Source organism: Triticum urartu, chromosome 7A (genome assembly GCF_056163025.1).
Source record: "Triticum urartu cultivar PI428250 chromosome 7A, HENAU_Tu73, whole genome shotgun sequence".
Lineage (NCBI taxonomy): Eukaryota > Viridiplantae > Streptophyta > Magnoliopsida > Poales > Poaceae > Triticum > Triticum urartu.
The window spans coordinates 684,576,813-684,602,709 of NC_141879.1; the positions used below are offsets into that span (position 1 = coordinate 684,576,813).

A 25,897-nucleotide genomic window follows, 5' to 3' on the forward strand; every position below is an offset into this window, starting at 1 on the left:
ACCATCCTTCTTCAACATCATGACGCACGTCCTAGTTCATCTAGTCGACGAGATTGTCATCCTGGGGCCTGTATTTCTACACAATATGTTCCCCTTTGAGAGGTTCATGGGAGTCCTAAAGAAATATGTCCGTAACCGCGCTAGGCCAGAAGGAAGCATCTCCATGTGCCATCAAACAGGGGATGTTATCGGGTTTTGTGTTGACTTCATTCCTGGCCTTAAGAAGATAGGTCTCCCTAAATAGCGGTATGAGGGGAGACTGACTGGAAAAGGCACTCTTGAAAGTGACTCAATAATATGCAGGGACAGATATTCTTGGTCTCAAGCACACTACACAGTTCTACAGAACTCTACCTTGGTGACCCCGTATGTCGATGAACACAAGAACAGTCTGCGCTCCAAACACCCGGAGCAGTGCGACGACTGGATTACATGTAAACACATCAGGACTTTCAGCAGTTGGTTGGAAACACGTCTCAGAGGTGACAACACTGTTTGTGATGAGTTGTACTTGTTGTCCAGGGGACCATCTTTGACTGTATTGACTTATAAAGGATACGAGATAAATGGAAATACATTTTACACGATCGCCCAAGATCAAAAGAGCACCAACCAAAACAGCGGTGTCCGCTTTGATGCAGCAACCGAGAGCGGAAAGGACACATATTATGGTTACATAGTGGACATATGGGAACTTGACTACGGACCTGATTTTAAGGTCCCTTTGTTTAAGTGCAAATGGGTCAATCTTTCAGGCGGGGGGGTACAGGTAGACCCACAGTACGGAATGACAACAATGGATCTGAAAAATCTTGGGTACACTGACGAACCGTTCGTCCTAGCCAATGATGTGGCACATGTTATCTATGTGAAGGACATGTCTATCAAACCGAGAAAAAGAAAAGATAAGAAAGCGAATACATCATACGATGAGCCAAAGCGCCACATAGTTCTTTCAGGAAAAAGGGACATCCTGGGAGTGGACGGCAAGACAGACATGTCTGAAGATTATGAAAAGTTTCATGAAATTCCTCCCTTCAATGTCAAGGCTGACCCAAGCGTCCTGATAAACGATGAAGATTATCCATGGTTACGGTGCAATAAGCAAATGACACAAGCGAAGAAAAACTGAAGACTTTCTCCCGCAACTATTATGATGATACCATGCCAACTTTGTAACACACGAGTATGCTATGCCAACTTTTTCAGAGTTCATTTGAAAACTATGAATTTAGGTCGAATTTTCTCTATAGGTGCATCTATGTTCATTTTTTAGTAAAGTTAATCACAAACTTGTGATTCACAAAAATTTCAAAGAATTCAAATTTTAACTATTCAAATTTGAAAACTAATGGCACTAACAAAAAGTTTGTAATTTTTCTAAAACTAATAGCACTAACAGAAAGTTTATAATTTTGCTGACCTAAAAGCAAAAAGAAATAAATAATGTAGAAAAAAAAACAAAAAATATGGAAAACAAAAAATAGCAACAATAAGTATTTTTTGTAAATAGAAACAAAATAAAATAAATAAAGTAACAAAGAAAACAAAAAAACTAAAAAACTAAAAAACTAAAAAAGTGTTTTCAAATTTGAAAACTAATGGCACTAACAGAAAGTTTATAATTTTTCTAAAACTAAAAGCAAAAAAGAATAAAAAAATAAAGCAAAAAACAAAAGAAAGTAAATAATGCAGAAAACAAAACAAAAAAACTGGAAAAAATAGCAACAATAAGTATTTTGTTGTAAGTAGAAACAAAATAAAATAAATAAAGCAACAAAGAAAACAAAAAAACTAAAAAAGTGTTTTCAAATTTGAAAACTAATGGCACTAACAGAAAGTTCATAATTTTTCTAAAACTAAAAGCAAAAAGAATTAAAAAATAAAGCAAAAAACAAAAGAAAATAAATAATGCAGAAAACAAAACAAAAAACTGGAAAAAAATAGGCACTAAAAGCAAAAAAACTAAAAAAGTGTTTTCAAATTTGAAAACTAATGGCTATAACAGAAAGTTTATATTTTTTCTAAAACTAAAAGCAAAAAGAATTAAAAAAATAAAGCAAAAAACATAAGAAAAGAAATAATGCAGAAAACAAAACAAAAAAAGGGGAAAAAATTAAAAATAGCAACAATAAGTAAAGAAAACAAAAAAATAAAAAAAGTGTTTTCTAATTTGAAAACTAATGGCACTAACAGAAAGTTTATAATTTTTCTAAAACTAAAAGCAAAAAGTATTAAAAAATAAAGCAAAAAACAAAAGAAAATAAATAATGCAGAAAACAAAACAAAAAAATGGAAAAAATTAAAAATAGCAACAATAAGTAAAGAAAACAAAAAACAAAAAAAGTGCCTCCTACTGAGCCCCCACAGCCTGAATACGACTAGAAACCCTACCATGATCCAGGATTCAGGCCCGCAGGAGACCCAGTAGGCCCACAGGCACAGACAGTGGATTTAGGCCCGTAAGCCTGCAGTAGAGAGGAGCTCGAAGTGGTCGGCTCGGCAGAGCTTATAAACCACTCCAAGCCCCTCTCGGCTAGTGAGGTGGGACTAAACATCCCACCGCACTGCGCCAGTTCTAGCACACAACCTTTCGTCCCGGTTGGTGCCAGCAACCGGGACTAAAGGGGGCATTGGTCACGGTTCGTAGCACAAACCGTGACCAATGCCCACCTTTAGTCCCGGTTGATGCTACCAACCGGGACCAAAGGCCGCCGCTTCCCGCCCTTTGGGCTGCTGAAAAGAGGCCTTTGGTCCCGGTTGGTCCCGGTTGGTGGCACCAACCGGGACTAAAGGGGGCATTGGTCACGGTTTGTGCCACGAACCGTGACCAATGCCTTTGCTATATAACTAGCACTTGTGAAAATTTCCATTCAGTTCGTCTTCCCCGCCCGACGCCGCCAGGCTGCCCTTCTGCGCCTCATCGTTGCCGTCGTCGCCCTGCCTCCGACGCCGTCCCGCGCCGCCCAGACACCGTCGCCACCCCGCGCCGCCCCGACTCCGTCACCGCGCGCCACCCCGCGCCGTCGCGGTCACCTCCCCGCGCCGCCCCGACGCCGTCGCCGCTCCGCGTCGCGCCCCTACGCCGTCGCCGCCCCGCGTCGCCACCCTGCCTCTGCCTCGCCGTCGCCGCCCCGCGCCGCCGTCGCCTCTCGCTTTGGTCAGGGCCGGCACCGCCCCCCTCTTCCCCCTGTTTTTAATTTTTTTGCAAATTCATATATGTTTTTTCCTGATTATATGTATATGTATAGTATATGTATGTGTGTATATGTATGCAAAAGATAGATTAACAGAAAAAACTATTTTTTCTGTTCATAGATTTTTTTGGTGATATTGATTATTGTAAATATGCAAATGTTTGCATATTCATATGAACAATGAATTAGGCAAAACCTTTACTTTTTTTCTAAAATTTCTATTTGAACATTATTTTAAAAAAAACAAGCAATACTACTTCATGTATTTTTAAGAAGGAAGAAGAAGAAAAATAATGAGAGGAAAAAGGAAATAAGAAGAGGAAGAAAGGAGAAGAAGAGGGGAGAGGAAGACGAGGAGAAATAAATAAGAAGAAGAAAAAAGAAGAAAAAGAAGAGGAGAAGAAGAGAAAAATAGAATATATATATATATATATATATATATTCTATTTTCTCTTTTCTCCTCTATTCCTTTCTTCTTCTCCTCTTTTTTTTCTTCTTTTTTTTCTTCGACACGTGGGGGGATCGATATACCCCCTCCCCGATAATATTATTTTCCCATGTACGTATGTTGTGTCGATATAAACTCCAGATAACTTCAACACGAGGGGGGGTCGATATATATACCCCCTCCCCGATAATATTATTTTCCCGCATGTATGTATGTCGTATCGATATAAACTCCTGATAACTTCAACACGTGGGGTGGGGTCGATATACCCCCTCCCGATAACTTCAACACGTGGGGGGTCGATATACCCCCTCCCGATAACTTCAACACGAGGGGGGGGGGGTCGAACATGAGAGGAAGAAGAGGATAAAAAAAGAAGAGGAAGAAGAAAAAAAGAGGAGAAGAAAGAATAGAGGAGAAGAACTCCTCTATTCTTTCTTCTCCTCTTTTTTTTCTTCTTCTTCCTCTTTTTTTTATCGGGAACGAGGGTCGTCGAGGGTCGCCGAGCGGTAGAGGAAAACCTAAATAGCAAGTATCGTCAGTGTGAGATACATGTGGTCGTCGGTGTCGGACAGTACATCCACGTCCCACAAGTGACGCGGGCTTACTCCTCTATTCTTTCTTCTCCTCTTTTTTTTCTTCTTCCTCTTATTTTTTTATCCTTGAAGCGTTGTCGAGGCCACCCCAAACCCTAGAGAAGCAGCGTCGAGGCCACCCCAAACCCTAGAGAAGCAGCGTCGAGGCCACTAATTAATATTAGTTCTACGTTTGCCACTAATATATCCATCTGTCATGTTTGAATAATAATTGCCATGTTGTAAATATTTGTAGAAACTATGGACACCACCAGACACGAAGTACAAGAAGAGTTGTTGGGGGACATAATCGCACGAGGAAGTGATGTCGTCTGCTCGTTGTTTCTCAACGACACCGATGGTCTGGAAGCAGCTGGCTATGATTATGATGGCTCCGGTGACCTAATGCCGGTGCAAGAAGGAGACCGTGAGGACGGCTCCGATGATCCAATGCCGGTACAAGAAGGAGACCGTGATGACGTCTCCGGTGACCGAACCGAGTCCCGCCAGGTATATATATTAGTTAAGCTTCTGCTAACTAGCTAATTGATGCATTCATTGTTTTGGTATGTACACATATTAATTAAGTCTTTGTTCTTTTTTTAGCCCCCCGGATCGAGCACAACTTCGGTAAAGAGACGAGGCCCGAAGAAAAAGTTGAGCTCGGATGAAAAGTTTGAGATCATAGCAATCGCGCCCGACGGCCAACCGATTGAACCCCTCCGGACAAAGAGCGTATTTGTTGCTCAGTGCAGGGTTTTGGTTAGGGACAAGATCCCGATCAGCATCCAGCAATGGTTAAAGCCGGCTACAGAAGACCCTGAGGTGTCTTATGTCAATGATATGCAGAAAAATGATCTTTGGACTGAGCTGAAGTCAAATTTCACCCTACCGCCAGAGGATGATCCGGAGAAGCCAGTTAAAGAGCAATTAATCAAGTCTTTTGCTCTTAAGAGGATGGCAAAACTATTCAGGAGGTGGAAGAAAGAGCTGAATAAGTTTGTCGAAAATAAAGAGACACCAGAATTCAAGGGAAGATATGAGAAGATCAGAGATCACTGGCTCGCATTTGTGGCCCACAAGACATCGAAAAAGAGTAAGAAGATGTCGGTGACAAACAAGCAAAATGCTGCGAAGAAGAAGCATCACCATCGCACGGGGTCAGGTGGCTACCTCGTAGCCCGGCCTAAGTGGGCCAAGAGTGAGAATGATCTGGTTGATAAAGGGATCGAACCAGAGACAATTAACTGGCCAGACCATTGCCGGACTTGGTTCTTCGGGGCTGGCGGAACCTTGGACCCTGTATCAGGGAAGTGCATTTGGACGAACGATCAAATGGACATACCAGTCAAGAAGCTTCAACAGTATATCGAAGTAGCGCAGCAAGGGACGTTCTTTCCAGACAGAGAGAACGACGAGCTCACAATGGCCCTCGGGAATCCTGAGCACCCTGGACGGACACGAGGCACGCCAGGCTCCATTCCGAGGAAGGTTGGGTTTCCGGACGCAGGCGGTTACAAATGCCAGGAGAGGAGGAAAAAAGTGCAGCAGACCCAAATGCAGGTGTCGCAAGCAAGGGTACAAGCGATAGAGGAACGAGAAGCAAATCGCAGCAAACGAACTGCCAAAGCTTCCCCCGAAGCTACCCCGCCATCTCAGCGGAGAAGCAGCGTGGCTTCCACCGAGCTGCTTCAGCCGGAGCATGTCTTGACGGCTCCTGCCAGCTATCCCGTGGATGCCATCACGGAGTCTCAAAATTGCAACCTTATGATGCAATGGATGAATTTGAAGGTCAAGGCGGCTGTTGGCTCTGTTTATCTTACTGAACCCAGAGCAACTTTTCACTGCCGGCCGATTCCAGAAGGATATGCTAGGGGGATGGTGGATGAAATAACGGAGGGATTTAAGGACCTCCAGCTTGACCACCCTACCGGTGAAGGGGAGACTAGGCTGGGTTCTTCTTTGAAGACTCCATGCCTATGGCGGAAGGAGCTCATCAACCTTCCGAACTGGACGCCTCCGCCTCCTCCTCCTCCTCCTCCTCCAGCGAGTCAGGGCACTCCGCCTCCTCCACCGCCTCCTCCTCCGGTGAGTTAGGGCACTCCGCCTCCTCCACCGCCTCCTCCTCCGGTGAGTGACGATCAGGGCACTCGGCCGGCTCCTTCTCCGGCGCGTGGCGGCACTCCGCCTCCTTCTCCGCCTGCGCCGGCGCACCCGAGCAGCCAGCCTCCTCCTTCTCTGCCTCGTCAGCAAGGGCGGAAGAGACCTGCCGCCGCTCCGGCTCCTCCGGCGCATCGTAGTCCTTCTCCTCCGCCTCATAAGAAAATAAAGAAGACAACCGCTCCATCTGCTCTACCGGCGTCTAGCAGTACAGCCAGAGGCGGGAGGACATACAGATTCGGTCCTTCTCTGAAGACTCCAGAGAAGTTACCATATGAGAGGACCCCGGAGGAGAATGCCGAGATCGCGCGAGAAGAAGTGAGGAACTTCTTTGAAGGGGTGAAAGCAAAGAAACATCCACCTCCGGAGGAGAAGGTAGATCCGGTGAAAGCGAAGCGCACTCTGGCTGCCCTGACAAAACCACCCAAGTCTCCACCGAAAGGAAACTATGAGCGCATTATTGGAAAGGAATTTGTCGAAGCGGAGCGGTCGGAAAATACTGTCAGTGATCAAAGGCTGATAGAACGACGAGCTGGGAAACAAATTGCACAGCTCGGCGAACAAGCGAAGCAATCATGCCCCCCGCTCAAGGTGCCTAGCGACATCGTCGCTAATGATCCGATGATGGTGCCCGGTTATAGCAATCTTGGATATTACCTGCCCGACGATGTACATTATGATTTCATGGAGGTACAGATACAAAGATACGAGTACGGGAAGCCTCTCGTCAAAGATGAAAGATCTCTATCAAAGATGATGCGAAGATTGCATGATTGGTACTTGAAAATCTGCAGTCTGGGGGGAGGAGTACTTTGTATGTGAGAGTTAAAAAGGAGCATGACCTCGTTGGAATTGATCTGTTGCATGTTCCATTTGAGGAGTTCTTTCAGTTTTTCAATCAATTGACCCTCGATAAAGCAACGGTCACCTGCTACTGTCTGTAAGTAGTACTACTTCTGTCATTAAGTCTCTCTATATAGCTCAACTCTTTCATTGCATGTATTTATAATTATCCTCACTATATTATGCAGATTGAAGATCGCCGAATTGAAGAAAAGACAAGTCGGTGATATTGGGTTCATTAACACATATCTCATAGATGAAACTGAGGTTAAATTTCATCCTGCAGATACCGAGGCCAACTTGCTACGATCATTGGTAATAAATGAAAACAAAGATATAATACTCTTTCCTTACAACTTCAAGTGAGTGTTACTATGTTGTGCGTATTCGGTTTCCCTTATATATTAGTCAAGGTTATAGTAATGTAATTGATGAGTTATGCATGCGTGTGCAGTTTCCACTATATTCTCCTAGAGATTAAGCTTGAGCAGGGACTAGTAACCGTCTTAGACTCAAGACGAAAAGATCCCGAGGACTATGCGGACATGACTCAAATGCTCGAGAAGTAAGTTAAATCGATCATTATCCACCACATCAGCAACTTTGTTCATTTCCTGATATATCAAGTAATTGTTTTCTTTGTCTGGCAGGGTTTGGAAAAAATTCACCAAAAAAGCTCCGGGACTCCCGAAGAAGATGCAATTTAGACATCCGAAAGTAAGTACTATAGTAGCATGTTCCGCGCATCTCCTATTGATTCAAGCGCTAGTTTCATCAATACCATTTGGCATTCTTGCTTATCAGTTTGATTGACCTCTATTTCTTGTAAAATGGTTGTGGCAGGAACAAGGGAATAATTTCTGTGGATACTACATTTGCGACTCCATCCGCCACACGACCCATGAGCGGGGCTACTCTAACGAACAATATGAAGTACGTAAATAACAACATTCACAATTTTATTTTATTACCATCATTTGTGTTGAGTTTCATTCATTCATATATATATGTATTGACTCCCTTCTTCAAATTAGATGTTTCGGAAGCGGGATGAACTCCTAGCACCTGCTCGCATGCGAGCAATTCAAGAGGAATTGGCTGCATTCTTTCTTGACCACGTGATCGCTGAAGACGGAGAATACTATGTGGACCATGAGTCCGTATGTTAGGAGATTATATTTGTAAGAGATAATTATTGTATATATGTAGCCGATAGTGTCAGATAGATATACGAGAACTTGTTGTTCGACCAATCTCTCGGAGAAGGAGAGGTGGTCGATATCACTTCTCTCTGTATGCATATATGTTCATGACGATCTTCTGTTTCCTTCGTTTGCTTACTAGCTAGCTAGCGTGTCTAGTCCTCTCTATACGTATGTATAGTACGTAGCGTCGACCAAGCACGGACATAAGAGAGGACACTTCTCTCTATTAATTATAGCTAGCTAACACAATATATGAAACACCTAAATTAACCCCCCAAAACCCCCCAACCCCCCCCCCTTCAAAAAAAAACAAAAACCCCAGCCACAGAAATGCTGACGCGTGGATGCCTATTGGTCCCGGTTGGTGCCACCAACCGGGACCAAAGGCCCTCCTACCTGGGCTCCGCGCACAGGACACGTGGAGGCCCATCTGTCCCGGTTCTGGATTGAACCGGGACTAAAGGGATAGGGCATTAGTGCCGACCCTTTAGTCCCGGTTCAGGAACCGGGACAAAAGGCCCTTACGAACCGGGACAGCAGGCCCTTTTTCTACTAGTGACCACCGATCGTAGGGAACAAGAGCAGCCGGTTGGGCCGGTGACACATGGGGAGGGGGGAGGAATGGGAAAATCATGTTGGGGAAGGAAGTTGTTATTCTTCGTCTAAGGAAAAATATTTGATGTTAGAAGAAAGATGTCCAACTATTTGGTTCAGATTTCATTGAGAGACAACTCACGAGAATCGAATGACCCATTTTTCTCCAGGCACTTAGGTGGTTTCAGATCCCAAAAAAAACACCGCACCTAAATATATTAGTATTATGTGTATAATTGAGAAATGAATTAATTGAAACGAGAAATCTGAGAGGATGGACAAGTAAGATGCACAAGGTAGAAAATAAGCAGAGAGGGTTCATAGTTTGAGACCGAGATAGATGGATAGAAGGTGGTTTATCAATAAGAATAGTGACTTAATGATAAAGGAAATGGTGTATGTGAGTGACTTAATGATAAAGAAAATGGTGTATGTTAGATCAAATTGGTGTTTTTGGAGGACTGATGCAATTGGTGTTGAAATAATAAAATATGCATGCTCTTGTTGCAACATACAGGTTATGTATGCCCCTGTTGCAACATACATGTCTCATTGGTATCTATCGGTCGTTAATGCCAAAAAATACGAGATTCAAGTATTGGCCTCAGTTGATGCTCGGTCAAACGGAGTGACCTTGCTGCTGTTGTAACCACAAACATAAACTAAAGCAGATGTTGGATTTCAAGTTGGTGTTAAAGATCTATCCGTTATTTTTGGTCCTCTTTATATAACTTTTGTTTGCCTCAAACTCTACTCTATTTTCCATATAAAATAGTTAATGGGACTTGAGAAGCGTTGACCTTTAGACAATAGTCTAGATATTATTAATTAATTCAATTACAAGGATGTACCTGGCTATTTTGTTTTTGATTTCATGCTCTCATGGAATGATGAAGAATTGCTTCGTTCGGTTTGCAAGGTGAGTATTCTCGTTGCACATTTTTAGATCTTCCACGTGAAATATTAGTGCTAACTACATATATTGCCTATGCAGGATGGTTATCGGTTGAGAAGGAAGTTCTATTATACTTGCTCAAATATCATGCAAATAAAGCTAAAGACAACATTCCTGATATTGCGCGAGAATATCTTATACACGTCAAGTAGATCTTAATTCATAACAAATTATTAGTTGGATCTTCACTCTATGTATACATCGTCAAATTACTTTTCTCTATCAACTTACATTGTAAGTTTAGTAGATTTAAATTATTGTGATTATGATCGGTGCTGCTGCCAGTTATAACAAGAAATAAACTTTGTCTTCTCTTTCCTCTTCCACAAGAAAAGATCTCAAGCTTTCCTCTTCCCCCGTCGGCGCCGCCGCCGATCCACCCCGTCTCCGATGGTCTTTTGGGCCATGGAGGTGCGAAGGACCTCGGCCCTACGCTGGCGGGAGGGATCTCATTCTCGTTCTTGTTAGGTTCATAGTCTTGGTTGAGACTGTGTGCCGTGGCGATGTCCCTCGATAGGAATAATGTCTCCCACGCTCTATCCATATCCCGGTGGTGCGTCTAGCATCGTCGGAGGGCGCACGGAGGTGTGTCTCCGTCGGATCTCACGGGATTCGGTCGATGCAGGTCTTTGGTGGATCTTTTTGTATCTGGTCTGTGTTCATCTTCATTTGGATGTTTATAGGTTTGATTCTTCCGTTCTACAACTTTCTTCATCGGGCGATGGTTGTTGCTCTGGTGCCCTTGTGCTATGTGGCCTTAGCACGACGATTTCTCGACTGTCAACTATAATAAGGTTTGCGCGGCTCCAGCGAGGGAGGGGCGATGATGGCGGCGTTGTGTTCATCTTCATTTGGATGTTTACAAGTTTGATTCTTCCGATCTACGACTTTCTTCATCGGGCGATGCTTGTTGCTCTGGTGCCCTTGTGCTATGTGGCCTTAGCACAATGACTTCTCGACTGTCAACTATAATAAGGTTTGCGCGGCTCCAGCGAGGGAGGGGTGATGACAGCGGCACACCTTAGTCTCGCTCCAGTGTATGTAGTCGTCGCTAGGTGGTTTGTAATTTCTATTATCTCCGATGTTCTTCATACTACCATGTTTAAAGATGAATAGATTGAAAGTTTCCCACGCAGAAAAGTAGTTTTCAATTATTACCATTGTTGCTATTTTTTCGATACATATGAAATTTAACATGCATTATATTTATATATAGAACTCCAACAAAATATTTCAAATGCCCGTGGCAACACACGGCCATTGTACTAGTTGTTGGAACGTGCAAGTATACAATACGTGAGTAGGCAGTAGCTGCTGTTGGTTCAGTCCAAATCATACAAGTAGATTTAGACAGGTTTGTGTAACATGGCATCTGGACATCAATCATACTTGTTTCTTTGTCAGTATCGTGTATTAGATTAGCACAAGTTTTTTAATTGCCATACAACGTTATTGGATGATTTATCTGTTATTAGGAGGGAAATTAGTGCATAAGCACTTGTCCGGGCATCACCAACAGTAGAGAAGCCACTACTATTCTCTTGTGACAACAGTAGAGAACGGCACGACAAGGCCCAGGAAAATGGCTGGGCCATGTTGGAAACATCTGGGCCGTGACGGTTCCTACTAGCAGTAAATGCGGACGCTGGGTGAATTTTTCATCGATACGACACAGAATACACGAAAGAATACTACGCAGGGTGGAGATCTCGAGAGGAAAGTGCGACCAGGATATCGGGTGCATCTGGGCTCGGGCACCGAAACGAATTTTCGTCTCTTATCTCCCTCTTTATTCGCTTTAAAAAAGAGGTAAATACACCGGGAGTCTTCAAACTTGCACGCGACGGTCAGTTTGGTGCACAAACTTGTAAAATACGTGATTCTGGTCATCGAACTTGTGCGGACGTGCAAATACGGTCACATATCCCATACATGGGCGTATCCGATGCTTGGCTGCCTGCTGTCAGCAACAGATGGCGCTCAGCGCGGCGTGTTTTTGCACAAAACCCCATAGCCTTTTTTATTTGTGAAAAATTAACAACTGATGGGTCCCACTTATCAGTATATAGCGAAATTTAAATACGAAGAAGTGTGTCGCCCAGTCTAGAACACACGCCTAAGGCAAGGACACAATCCGGCTAAGCCACTCTAACCCAATCCTGTGAATGTTTACGTAGTATAACTTTGCTTTACTGTACTATAACGAAGGAGCTCGTGTAGCAGAAATGGGTTCCATTTTGTGCGGCCTATTTTGCATCTGCTCTCCTTTTTTTACAGATTAATAGATATGTAGTATGTAAATTATAATCTCAATAATAAAATGACTTTCAAATATTGTTCATTTATTATTTTAAAATAATATTTATGAATTGTAAAAGATATCTGCATAATTATAATACAATTTTTTTAAAATATTCATAATTGTAAAAACATTGTTTTCAAAATTTGTAGAATAACTTTAAAAATAAAAATAATAATTTTAAAAATAGTAATAATTAAAAAATGTATGTATAGTTGCACCTGTTCGTTTTTTTGAAATTTTTGAAGCAGAAAACTTTGTTCATGTATTATTTTAAGATAATATTGTTAATTAAAAAAATTGTGTCATAATAATATAAGTATTTTTATAATTACTATTCATAAATATTATTTTAATTATACAAGAATTTCAATAATTATACACACGTTTTTAAAATCTTATGTTTGTATAAGTAAAATATTCATAATATAAAATCTAAAGTCTTGTTATGAATATTTAATCGTGTCTAATATGTAAATTATATATTCTTTTTGAATATAAATCATGATTAAAAATTATACACAAGTGAATATTCATAAATATTTAATAAATATTGTATTCATCATTCTGTATAATTTAAATATAAGCCACGAATGTATAATTCTTTTTGTATTCATTATTTTTTTTATTTAATAACATTTTAAATGTCTGTATTAAATAAATATATTTTATGTAATACACAAGTTTATATTTCATAAACTGTTGACTCTACATTTTACGCAAGAACATGTGTCGAACATCGTATTAAGTCACGTCATGTGCACGACACATATTTAGTTGATAATCCCGGACGTTTTCAGTATAAGTGAAATTGTATCTCATGTTAGACACGTAAATGTTCCTGTTGCAATGATTGGGTCTTTCTTGTGCATACCTGAGCTAGCTAGACCGAAGACCCACCACCCGCGCTTCTGTATTTCGCTCTTCGCTGGAGCGTATTTTTGGTACCAATGATGATTGTTTTTCTGCAAATAAACAAAGGCGAGGCTGTTTTAAGTAAGAACAAGTCGCATCGAGTGCCATCTTGTCATTGACAGTGGGCCTTGCACACTCTGGCCTGCCAAGCAAGCATCGGATACATCCGCGTACGGGATATGTGACCGTATTTGCACGCTCACGCAAGTTCGATAACCAAAATCACGTATTTTACAAGTTTATGCACTAAACTGACCGTCGCGTGCAAGTTCTAAGACTCCCAATGTATTTACCTCTTTAAAAAACAATGAGTTGTCACATGCGAACAATAATTGGTTCACATGCGGAGCCGTTAAAGCCACTTCAATTCATGTGAAATTCGATGACTGAACAATAGTTTTTAAGAGGCGCGGAAGGCCCTTTGGTGCAAGCAAAAAGATGTAAGTTGAAATAGGATCTTTCTGATGAATACCGCGAGATGGTTTGAACTTCTCCAACTTCTCTCCATTAAACAATACTAAGGATGACACAGAGTTGACCATCCCCATAATGATATTCATCAAGCTTTCTACGAAGCCCAAATTTAACATTATCGAGAAGTATTAACGTGTGCGGAAGGAGCGCCTGCTCGCGCTATCCAGGATCAACTACCAGACAGAAAAATGGGCTGGGCCACCACGTCTAGAAAAAAAAAGAGAAAAAAAAAGGTGGAAGCGCGTTGTATCGTCAATCCTCTGCTCGTCTCCTCGATTTCGCCATCTCTCTCGTTTCCTCCCCCGAGTGGCGGCTAGGGTTACCGCAGTCGCCGCCCAATCCCTGCTCGTAGCCTCAGCCCCACACACATCTCCTACTTCTCTCCCTCCCTCTCCCTCGCCTCCAGGCACGCACAAGCAAAGCAACCGCTCAAGGAGAGCAACAACGACTGGATGCGGCTGCCGGAGGAGCAGCGGTGGCCGACGGGACAATCCCCGGTTTTCCCAGGTCTAGCTCGTGGCTACGAGGCGGCGGCGGCATCTCCAGCACCAGCTATGCCGATGTCAGCCACGCCGGCGGCGCTAGCAACTCAGCCATCAGGTGGGAGTGGTGAGACAAGCAACCTCTGTTCGCTGGAGTAGGGCTACGAGAAAAAGATCAGAAGAGCACCGCCGTTGGGCACCGGCACACCGGCAGCGCGCGCACGGGCCTCCACGCCGCGGCCTCGGACCGAAAGAGTTCATGGACGGTCTCACCGTCTAAGAAGGCAGATCCCGCGGCCGCCATCCTGCACCCGTACGTGGTTCATGCCGCCGACGGTGAAGTTGTCAGATATGGCGCTTGGTGATGTCCTCTGTAGTTTCTTCTGTCATCTGTAGTTCAGTGCTTTGTGCTTGCTCCTATTATGAACTAGAATCTGTAGTTATGTGCTAGCTCCCCGTAGTGATTGACAGTTCTTATGTACGTGCTTGGTGCTCTTTAGATTGTTTTTATTCTAGAATCTAGATGTTCAGACTTCAGAATGCTTGGTGATCCTGTATGTACGTCCTGGTGATGCTTCTGTGCTTGCTCCTGTGTGAACAACATGTACATAATGGAGAAATTGTTATCAGCACTTGTGTGGTCAGTTAAAGAAATAAAACTTGGGTGGTCAGTTAAACAAATTCTTCATTTTTTGTTCTATGTTTCAGTTATGTTTTGTTGTCACAATTATTATCAGCACTTCATACTGAAAATGGCCTCTCCTTATGCTTAAATGCATTGTTTATATTTCAGTTTCAGCTTGTCTTAAACTTTGCTTCTCTGGCCATCTCTGAAATTGAGGGTTTGTGTGTGCAAATACTGAAAAAAATTCATGTTGTGTGTGTGCCTCCAGGCTGATGGTCTTTTTTTGGAAGATGAAATTTAGATTTTTTTTTCTTTTGAGAAAAGTTTTTTGGAGATTATTTTTGACAGATGAGAGAGAGACTTTTGTTTCTTTTTCATTTTAAGAAAGTTTTTTGGGCTTTTCCTTTTTCTTTTTGAGATGGATATGATGTTCACGTGTTGTGAAAAAGTTTTCTTTTTAATTTTGAGATAAAGTTGAGGTTTTTTCTTTGAGAGGGAGAAATACACACACAACTTCCTCTCAAGAGGCCCGCAATGGCGGTTGCATACTAACACTTTATTCCATCGTCTTTATTAACTGCTACAATGTTTAAGTAAGAAAATGATAAGCCAATCCGATTAGCATGTAGTCTTTCATCATACCATTCTTCTGAATAAATTAGCGGCTACTTCTGAAAAAATATATTTGGAATATTTGAATATCTTATTTGCTTGGGTCAAGGTAATTATGTGGCCAAATACATGAGATTAGATTTATACCTACAATACTATGTTGATGTGCAAATTGAGCCTTTTACTTATATGTGAAAAGTTAGTATACCAGCAAATCATTTCATCATTAAAAAATTCAGAAGTTTGACCAGGATATCCACAGCTACTGCGCTGCCACCGTTAATGCCAGTACTGATAAACAACAAGTTGACAGAGACGGCAGCCCGACACCACCGGCTTCTGCTAGCATACCAGCATGAAGATACACACCATGGACATCAAATGTCAATGAGGTTAGTATACATTCATGTACATGCCCTGAATGTCTCACTTTCTGCACATGTTATTACTTGCACGAATTTTCTCAAGGGCAGCAACAGCAAGAACAAGAGCGCCACAAGCAAAAAGAAGAAACCAACAACTCCTAAGAATGTCAAAAAAAGAAGACTAACAATTGTAGAGAACCCTCTAGACCTTCGAGTAGCCATCTACTGTCAGGATTCACTTTTAGAAAACTATCAACTAGCCCTGAAGAATGCAAAGTAAGTAACCAAATATTTGATGCCTGAGTTTGTCAAGGAAACATAGCAGTACCTCCCTCTGTACCGATCTATCAAATAAAATCGGTTTTATCTTCTGGCAATAATTAGGGTATATTTATGCTCGGACTTTATTCCCTTTATAAAAATATAAGGTGATGACCGATGATCCATATTGCTTTCCTCAGTAGGTAGATGCAGAATGGAGGAGCAGGAGTGGAATTGCAATCCAGAAGCTTAGTGAATTGAACAAGAATATGAGCAGGCGTCCTCGAACGGTGGGAATCTCTTAGCATACAGTTCAGTTTTGAGTGTGCCTCTTAGCCTTAGTTCTGCAATTTAATTTACTTTTTGTTAGGACAATCTTAATAGGAAAGGGATTATATGCTGACCGAATGAAAAATTCTTAATTTAAACATCATCCACCAACAAATGCTGTTTCAGACTGTTGCTTCAGTAATTTCGAAAAAAAAAATATTGGTTAGTTCATTATTCTGACAACCACACAAGCTGGCCATTCCCGGGTTCAACAAAGTTTAAGCAGAATAATATACTTCATTAGATGATAGCAGGAACAGGATTTAATCAGAATGGAAACCTTGATCTGTCTAATTTCGCATATCTTCCCTTCTATTGGAATTCTGAACTGACATCAAAATAGCTCATCTCATGTTCACTCTATTTATTATCTTCAACTTTGCTCTAGCGCATCTCTTCTATGTTGTCAACACTCCGTTTTGTATTGTTTCAGAACCTTTTAGTCATAAATAAAGGCATTTCTCACTCACATATATGTACATTGAAGTACAATTGTTTTGACGCCCATGCTTACACCTCGCGCTTTCTGGGGAAACTCTAAATCCATGCCCCTCTCTCATCATTCAAACCACATATATCGTATCTCATCATTCAGACCACCTATAACCTTGCACTCCAGTTTTTTTATCATAGAACACTTAAAAGTTATATAACTACACTACACATTGGATCTGCACCTGGCAACACCTTTGCTGCATTTAAAATATTCTACAAAAATACCATATATACCATAACATGTGTCAATTTAGTTTCCTATAATTCGCATGGATGCAATGCAATAGGGTGCATTTTCATTTTATTGGAAGGTGTTATATTATAAGTCTCAAAGATCCACTTCAGTTGCTGCTGTTGTGAATTAATGTATTCACTTCATGTAGATGGGGCGAAAGAGAGAGGAAAGAGGAGATGGAGGTGTGTCGGGTGATGGGAGAGGGTCATCGGACGGCTTCGGCCAATGCTGGCGAGGTCGGGCGGGACCTACACATCCAGAGTGTACCAACGGCAAAAATTGCTAGATGTGTAGGCTGGTCATGGTTCCATCTATGAGCAATATCATTGTTCATGTTCTGGATGAAGGTCTATGCTTTTCTCTTTGGAGCTGGACTGTCATAAAAATGATGCGGTCGAATTGTAAGGTAGGCAGTCTAACGGACGGGAACTTGGTGCTCTTGGGTTCTGGCGCACCCTATATGCGCCAAAAAATTTAGTAATTCAAAAAAGTTCAAAAAACTATAAATCTTTTTTGGAATCAAACATGATCAGGTATTCTACTCGTATAAAAAGTTTGGACAAGAAATGATTCATTTTGACTTCAGGGCAAAAAAAAGAAGTTTATGACGACAATATAGCATGTATAGTACTTGTATATAGCGTTTTTTGTCAAATCTTCGACCCAGGATGCAACGGAAGTCATTCTCCGATGAACCTTTTTATACGACTACAATACTTGATCATGTTTGATACCAAAAAAGATTTTGGAATTTTTTGAACTTTCTTTGAATTACTAATTTTTTTTTTTACATATAGGGTGCGCGGGTACCCAGGTTCTCCTTCGTATTTTCCGTCTGTTATACTTCTTATGCCATGAGATGAACCATTTGCTTCACTTTCGCTGTACCATGGTGTGATGATCAGGAATTTCTTTCTGGAACCTTTTGAGTGCGACAACAAGAAGCAGGGCAGGAGGGCATGTGCAGTAACAAGATATGTGATGTCTGCAGGCAAGAAGTTAATAATCTGCCTGTGACTCTGTTGAGAATTCTGACTCAAACCATTACCAGGCGACTAGCAAATGGTGCTCAGCAAAGAGCAGCTAAACAGTACAGGTAAGAATGCTTGAGAGAATAGTCTGGTTGGCAAATACGGAGTAATTTTAGGTTTAATGCTATCTGGATTGATAGGTATACTACTTTCTCCTGGTTATGTGCATTTTCTGAAACAGAGAAGGGCAAACTAATTTCAAATGTATTTTTCAATAAATTTAATTTGGTTGATGGGCAATGCCTGTGTATTAAATTATGTAATGGTTGTTTTGGTTTTGTGATGTGTATATATTTCTATAATACGAGATGGTGCTTGATTCAAAACTATTTATCTGCACTGCCAATACGTTAACAACTACATGTATGTTTAATGGTGTAAACATACGATAATATTAATGTTCATGAGTGAGACTCGGGATCAAACATGACAAACGAATTTGCGAAGGCAAGATAAGTGCGCACAGACCCGCCCAGGTGGCGCCCCATCCTCTAGTTTCTCTCAAATATGCACATTCAACCCGATCATACACTTTCATCATATCCAACTTGCACAATTTCTATGTTTCTAAATTTTGTTTTGCTTCATATAATGTAAGCATTCATAGGCAATAATGATATTGTCCGTGATCAAGTGACCGGGTACAAAATCAGACAACTTTTCAGAAATAATTTCTTGTATGACGCCCCTGAGACGATTTGCTGTTACCTTGGAAGCTAGCTTGTAAAACACATTACACAAGTTAATGTGGCGAAACTGTGAAAGCACTCCGGGGTTCTAAATATACCTTGGGGATTAAGACCAGGATTGATCTATTAATCTCCTCCGCACTCTCAAGCCCTAAGACAATTCTAAGAACCATTAGCCTATGCGATACATATCCACCTGAGCACCCGCTTTGCGCTTCTACCAAGCCGGCCCACTAATGGGATGAAGCGAACTGCTCGAGAAATTATTGACCAGTTTTAGGAATTTCTGGAACCTTCTGCCCGCCTTTGGGAAGGTTCGAGAAGGATTTTTCTTCGCTTTTTCTGTTTTTGTTTTCTTTTTACTCCATTTCTAGTTGTTTTACCATTTGCCTCTTTCCTTTCTCTTCCTTTTTAATTTCATGAACTTTGAAAATTCATAAATATTTTTTGAGTTACTGAAATTTTGAATTCATAAATATTTTTTGATTTCGCATACATTTTTTATATTCATGAACATTTTTTTACACTCACTATATTTTTAAAATTCTTGATTTTTTTAAGTTATGAATATTTTGAAAATTTACGGACATGTTTTAAATTCATGATTTTTTATATTTTAAAAATTCATGAACTATATTTGCAATTGTGGGCGTTTTTGGTTTCACGAACAATGTTTGATTTCATGTAAACATTTTTTGAATTCACGGACATTTTTATGTTCCAAGATTTGTTTTTTGACTTGTATAGATTTCTCTTGAATATGCTTTTTTTAAATCATCAACATAGTGTTGAATCGTGAACTTCTTTTGAATTCATTAACATTTTTCATATTTACTAATTTATTTCAAATTCACTAAACTTTTTGAATCCAAATCATTTTTTGAGCTAGTGATGTTTTTAAAATTAAAATTAAACTGACCCCAAAAAATGAAATGAGTGGTCTCTCGCTAGCTCTTCTATACTTGCGCTAGCTGGGCCAGGCCCATATCGCACAGGCGACGCGATGTCCACTTGCTCGAGTGAAGAGGCTCCGATCCATCGCCAGTTGCCAAAGCCCCCCCCCCCCCCCCTCGCCCTCGCCCTTCTCGTTTTGGATAACCCATGGTGGGACTTCGCCGGATCTAGGGCACAGGTGGCCACAGAGCCTGACCACGTCATTCAAGGTACGTAACTGCTCCTGCATTGTGATCTCCACAGCAACCGAGGGTGGGGGACTTGGTGGCGGAGAAAGAGGGTGGTGACCGGTGGGGAGGCCGTCGGGTCAAATCGGAGACGGTAGAGGGCGGACATGGTGAGGGGGGAGAGGAAGATGAGGCGGAGGTGAATGAAGAGGGGACACGGGAGTTTGACACGAGCCGGCGTAGGGGACGAAGAGGATTATTTGCATTTCGATGATCTCATTTTTTTTTGTTCAAATTCACACGATGGCCACCTACGCTCTCCATATGGGACATGTTGTCTTCGGGAGGATGGACGACCACAATGAGAAGGGGCTGCCTTGTTTGGTCGAGGGCCATTGTCCTTTCGACTGCCTATTCGCCCACCGTTAGTAAGGCCAGGGGGCAGGAAGGCCTGGGGGCGTGGATAGGGACACGGGCGGGAAGGCCTGGATGGGCGGGGTCAGGAAGGCTTGGGGGTAGGGGCTGGAAGGCCTGGAAGGGGACGGGGAGGGGGGGGGGGTCATGGCATGTGCGTGAACTTGCCATGGCAATAGGAGCAGTCTTGGTGGAACTATGGTCTTATATGTGGTATGTTTTGGGAGGTCTTGGAGCTTAAATCACCTTGCGCACAGTCAAACGCTTCATGCGAACAAATACCCATGATGTCTCCTCTGCTTTGGCCGGTAATGGTCTTTCCTTTCGATAACTTGTAGACCTTTTTTTGTTATGTATCAATCAAAGATAACCTATATATTTTCAATGAACAGCATCACATTTTGCTGCTGAGAGTAGCGATGTTTCAGCTGTGCTGGCACGGTATGTCAAAGAGGTTCTGCAGGTTGATTTAGAATACTAAATTGCCAATTTTGATCATGTTGGGACAATGTATGTTGAGTTACCGACCCGTTTCTTTTCATTCTTTAGAGAGGGGATTTGGCAGATCTTGACATCTCTACGCTGACAACCAACTTCAGATCTTTCATTGAAACTAAATGTTTAATGTTTTATACTTTTGAATTGTGTTAATGTTTGGGTGCTGGGACTGATGCAAATATAGCCGCAAGAAGATATGGGGTGAAATAAAATTGATACTTTTACACCAAACTTTTATACTTATTTATTTTTATTTTTATCTACTATAATATTAAGGGTTATATTTTTAATGTTAGTTTTTATAATTAATCACATAATTTTGTTGGTATAGTTAACAAGTGTTTTTCATTGTGAGTTGTAATGTATATGACTGTCTCTAAAATTTTTTGTGACGATTGAAAAATTGCATAGTGCACACCTATATATTTGTATGTATGTGCATATGTTCATGTATAGGTTATTTTTATTAAATATCATGTGAGAGGTTCTAAAGAATAATGTACAACTAATATTTTAATAGTGATTTCTAGTGTATTATTAGGTGTGGATATTTCTAGAACCTATAAATTGTACCATTTGCAAATGCACTTGTAGTTAGATACAATAATAAATTCAATATATGCATTGTATTGAAAATAATCACTAACAAAGTGTAACATATCACTGATTCAGCTATGCTTCCATACAATTTATTTATTTGATATTCTCATCTAGACATATGGTTTCATTTGGTGTATATAATGAGTTCATGCCAGTTTCTCACTACTAGGAAAACGATTTTTAACAATGGTATATGTGGTCGTTAAAAGTCGGATTGTGGTCGTTAAAGGTCATTAACGACCACAATGTGTTGGTCGTTAATGAACTTTAACGGCGGGATGGTGTGTTGTCGTCAATCCTATCGTGGAATTGTCACGACAGATGTCCTAGTGTGAGAACTTAGTCATGAGGCCAACACATCTGTGTGGTAGCTTGAGAGGGGTTGATCGGGATGAGAGAGGCGAGACGGATCAACACACAAGACAAGGGTTTAGACAGCTTCGGGCCCCGAAAAACATCATCCGGTAACAATCCTACATGAAGTTTGTGGCTAGGTCTTATTATCATCACGAGGGAGTCGCCGTAAACCGGTTCTCCTAGTTATGTCTAGCCCTAAGATCCTTTTTCCTCCCCCTCTTGGGGTGCCCTGCCCCTCCTTATATATGTTGAAGGGGCGGGCTACATGTAGAGTCCAACTCGGATTAAGACTTAAACTATTTTGACTTCTCTTCATGGAATTCTTAACATCTTGGGCTTCATAACGTCTCGGGCTTATTAACCCCAGGCGACTCTGTCTGCTGGGTTATGACTGTCTGCCGGGTTATGACTATCTGCGGGTTATGACTGTCTGCCGGGTTATGACTGTCTGCCGGGTTATGATTGTCTGCCAGGTTACGATTGTCAACCGGGTTATGACTTCCTGCCGGTTTACCACCTGCCGATTTACCATCTGTCTTAATTCTCTATCTTAACTGTCTACCTTAACCATATGTCTTAACTCTCTGCCGGTTTACCAAGTCCCAGCCGGGTTATAATTCCGGCCGGGTCATACCGCGGGGTATATCCCCGACACTAGCCCTCACTTTAAATTTGGATTTATCCATGTTAAACTGATCCTGCCAAATAAACACAAGAACAAATTCGACAGATTATGCTTCGGTTTAAGAATTCTTGTAAGCTGACACCTGATCATCCTTAAGTCCTTGTCATTTCATTCTTCTAGAAAATCCGGGTCAATAAACCAGCTTCATAATCAATTTGCTGACGTTGGTTTTCTCACAGAGAAAAATTGTGAAGATTAATTCATTTGACTCAACTCCCAATCCATAAAAAATATTAGTCCTTGAAATACTCACACTAGTAGAAAACGAGCCTATTGTCCCGGTTCGTAAGGGCCTTTTGTCCCGGTTCCTGATCCGAGACTAAAGGGTCGGTACTAATGCCCTGTCCCTTTAGTCCCGGTTCAATCCAGAACCGGGACAGTGGGCCTCCACGTGGCATGTGCGCGGAGCCCAGGCAAGAGGGCCTTTGGTCCCGGTTGGTGGCACCAACCGGGACCAATAGGCATCCACGCGTCAGCATTTCTGTGGCTGGGGTTTTTGTTTTTTTTGAAGGGGGGGGGGTTGGGGGTTTTGGGGGGTTAATTTAGGTGTTTCATATATTGTGTTAGCTAGCTATAATTAATAGAGAGAAGTGTCCTCTCTTATGTCCGTGCTTGGTCGACGCTACGTACTATACATACGTATAGAGAGGACTAGACACGCTAGCTAGCTAGTAAGCAAACGAAGGAAACAGAAGATCGTCATGAACATATATGCATACAGAGAGAAGTGATATCGACCACCTCTCCTTCTCTGAGAGATTGGTCGGAACAACAAGTTCTCGTATATCTATCCGACACTACCGGCTACATATATACAATAATTATCTCTTACAAATATAATCTCCTAACATACGGACGCATGGTCCACATAGTATTCTCCGGCTTCAGCGATCACGTGGTCAAGAAAGAATGCCACCAATTCCTCTTGAATTGCTCGCATGCGAGCTGGTGCTAGGAGTTCATCCCGCTTCTGAAACATCTAATTTTAAGAAGGGGGTCAATACATATATATATATATATATATATGAATGAATGAATGAAACTCAACACAAATGATGGTAATAAAGTAAAATTGTGAATGTTGTTATTTACGCACTTCATATTGTTCGTCAGAGTAGCCCCGCTCACAGGTCGTGTGGCGGATGGACTCGCAAACGTAGTATCCACAGAAATCATTCCCTTGTTCCTGCCACAACCACTTTACAAGAAATAGAGGTCAATCAAACTGATAAGCAAGAATGCCAAATGGTATTGATGAAACTAGCGCGATGCACGGAACATGCTACTATAGTACTTACTTTCGGGTGTCTAAATTGCAGCTTCTTCGGCAGTCCCGGAGCTTTTTTGGTGAATTTTCTCCAAACCCTGCCAGACAAAGAAAACAATTACTTGATATATCAGGAAATGAACAAAGTTGCTGATATGGTGGATAATGATCGATTTAACTTACTTCTCGAGCATTTGAGTCATGTCCGCATAGTCCTGGGGATCTTTTCGTCTCGAGTCTAAGACGGTTACTAGTCCCTGCTCAAGCTTAATCTCTAGGAGAATATAGTGGAAACTGCACACGCATGCATAACTCATCAATTACATTACTAAAACCTTGACTAATATATAAGGGAAACCGAATATGCACAAGACAGTAACACTCACTTGAAGTTGTAAGGGAAGAGTATTATATCTTTGTTTTCATTTATTACCAACGATCGTAGCAAGTTGGCCTCGGTATCTGCGGCATGAAATTTAACCTGAGTTGCATCTATGAGATTTGTGTTAATGAACCCAATATCACCGATTTGTCTTTTCTTCAATTCGACGATCTTCAATCTGCATAATATAGTGAGGATAATTATAAATACATGCAATGAAAGAGCTGAGCTATATAGAGAGACTTAATGACAAAAGTACTACTACTTACAGACAGTAGCAGGTGACCGTTGCTTTATCGAGGGCCAATTGATTGAAAAACTGAAAGAACTCCTCAAGTGGAACAGGCAACAGTTCAATTCCAATGAGGTCATGCTCCTTTTTAACTCTCACATACAAAGTACTCCTCCCCCAGACTCTCTGCAGATTTTCAAGTACCAATCATGCAATCTTCGCATCATCGTTGATAGAGATCTTTCATCTTTGACGAGAGGCTTCCCGTACTCGTATCTTTGTATCTGTACCTCCATGAAATCATAATGTACATCGTCGGGCAGGTAATCTCCAAGATTGCTATAACCGGGCACCATCCTCGGATCATTAGCGACGATGTCGCTAGGCACCTTGAGCGGGGGGCACGATTGCTTCGCTTGTTCGCCGAGCTGGGCAATTTGTTTCCCAGCTCGTCGTTCTTTCAGCCTTTGATCACTGACAGTACTTCCCGACCGCTCCGCTTCGGCAAATGCCTTTCCAATAATGCGCTCATAGTTGCCTTTTGGCGGAGACTTGGGTGGTTTTGTCAGGGCAGCCAGAGTGCGCTTCGCTTTCACCGGATCTACCTTCTCCTCCGGAGGTGGATGTTTCTTTGCTTTCACCCCTTCAAAGAAGTTCCTCACTTCTTCTCGCGCGATCTCGGCGTTCTCCTCTGGGGTCCTCTCGTATGGCAACTTCTCCGGAGTCTTCAGAGAAGGACCGAATCTGTATGTCCTCCCGCCTTTGGTTGTACTGCTAGACGCCGGCAGAGCAGACGGAGCGGCTGCCTTCTTTACTTGCTTACGAGGTGGAGGAGAAGGACTACGACGTGCCGGAGCAGCCGGAGCGGTGGCGGGTCTCTTCGGCCCTTGCTGACGAGGCGGAGAAGGAGGAGGCTGGCTGCTCGGGCGCGTCGGCGCAGGCGGAGAAGGAGGCAGAGTGCCGCCATGCGCCGGAGAAGGAGCCGACCGAGTGCCCTGATCGTCACTCACCGGAGGAGGAGGCGATGGAGGAGGTGGAGTGCCCTGACTCGCCGGAGGAGGAGGAGGAGGAGGCGGAGGCGTCCAGTTCGGAAGGTTGATGAGCTCCTTCCGCCATAGGCATGGAGTCTTCAGAGCAGAACCCAGCCGAGTCTCCCCTTCACCGGTAGGGTGGTCAAGCCGGAGGTCCTCAAATCCCTCCGTTATTTCATCGACCATCACCCTAGCATATCCTTCTAGAATCGGCCGGCTGTGAAAAGTTGCGCCGGGTTCAGTAGGAAAAACAGAGCCAACAGTCGCCTTGACCTTCATATTAATCCATTGCGTCATAAGGTGGCAATTTTGAGACTCCGTGATAGCATCCACGGGATAGCTGGCAGGAGCCATCAAGACATGCTCCGGCTGAAGTAGCTCGGTGGAAGCCACGCTGCTTCTCCGCTGAGATGGCGGGGTAGCTTCGGGGGAAGCTTCGGCAGTTCGTTTACTGCGATTTGCTTCTCATTCCTCTATCGCTTGTACCCTAGCGTGCAGCACCTGCAGTTGGGTCTGCTCC

The 25,897-nt window shown here is 42.3% G+C and overlaps 1 long non-coding RNA gene across 1 annotated transcript; it reads left to right on the forward strand.

The window, feature by feature from the left end:
* Positions 1-13,880: 13,880 nt before the first annotated feature.
* Positions 13,881-18,284, forward strand: LOC147961489 (uncharacterized). Its single transcript, XR_015610661.1, has 3 exons — positions 13,881-15,776; positions 16,211-16,300; positions 17,219-18,284. It is a non-coding gene; the product is annotated as an uncharacterized LOC147961489 (long non-coding RNA).
* Positions 18,285-25,897: the final 7,613 nt, after the last annotated feature.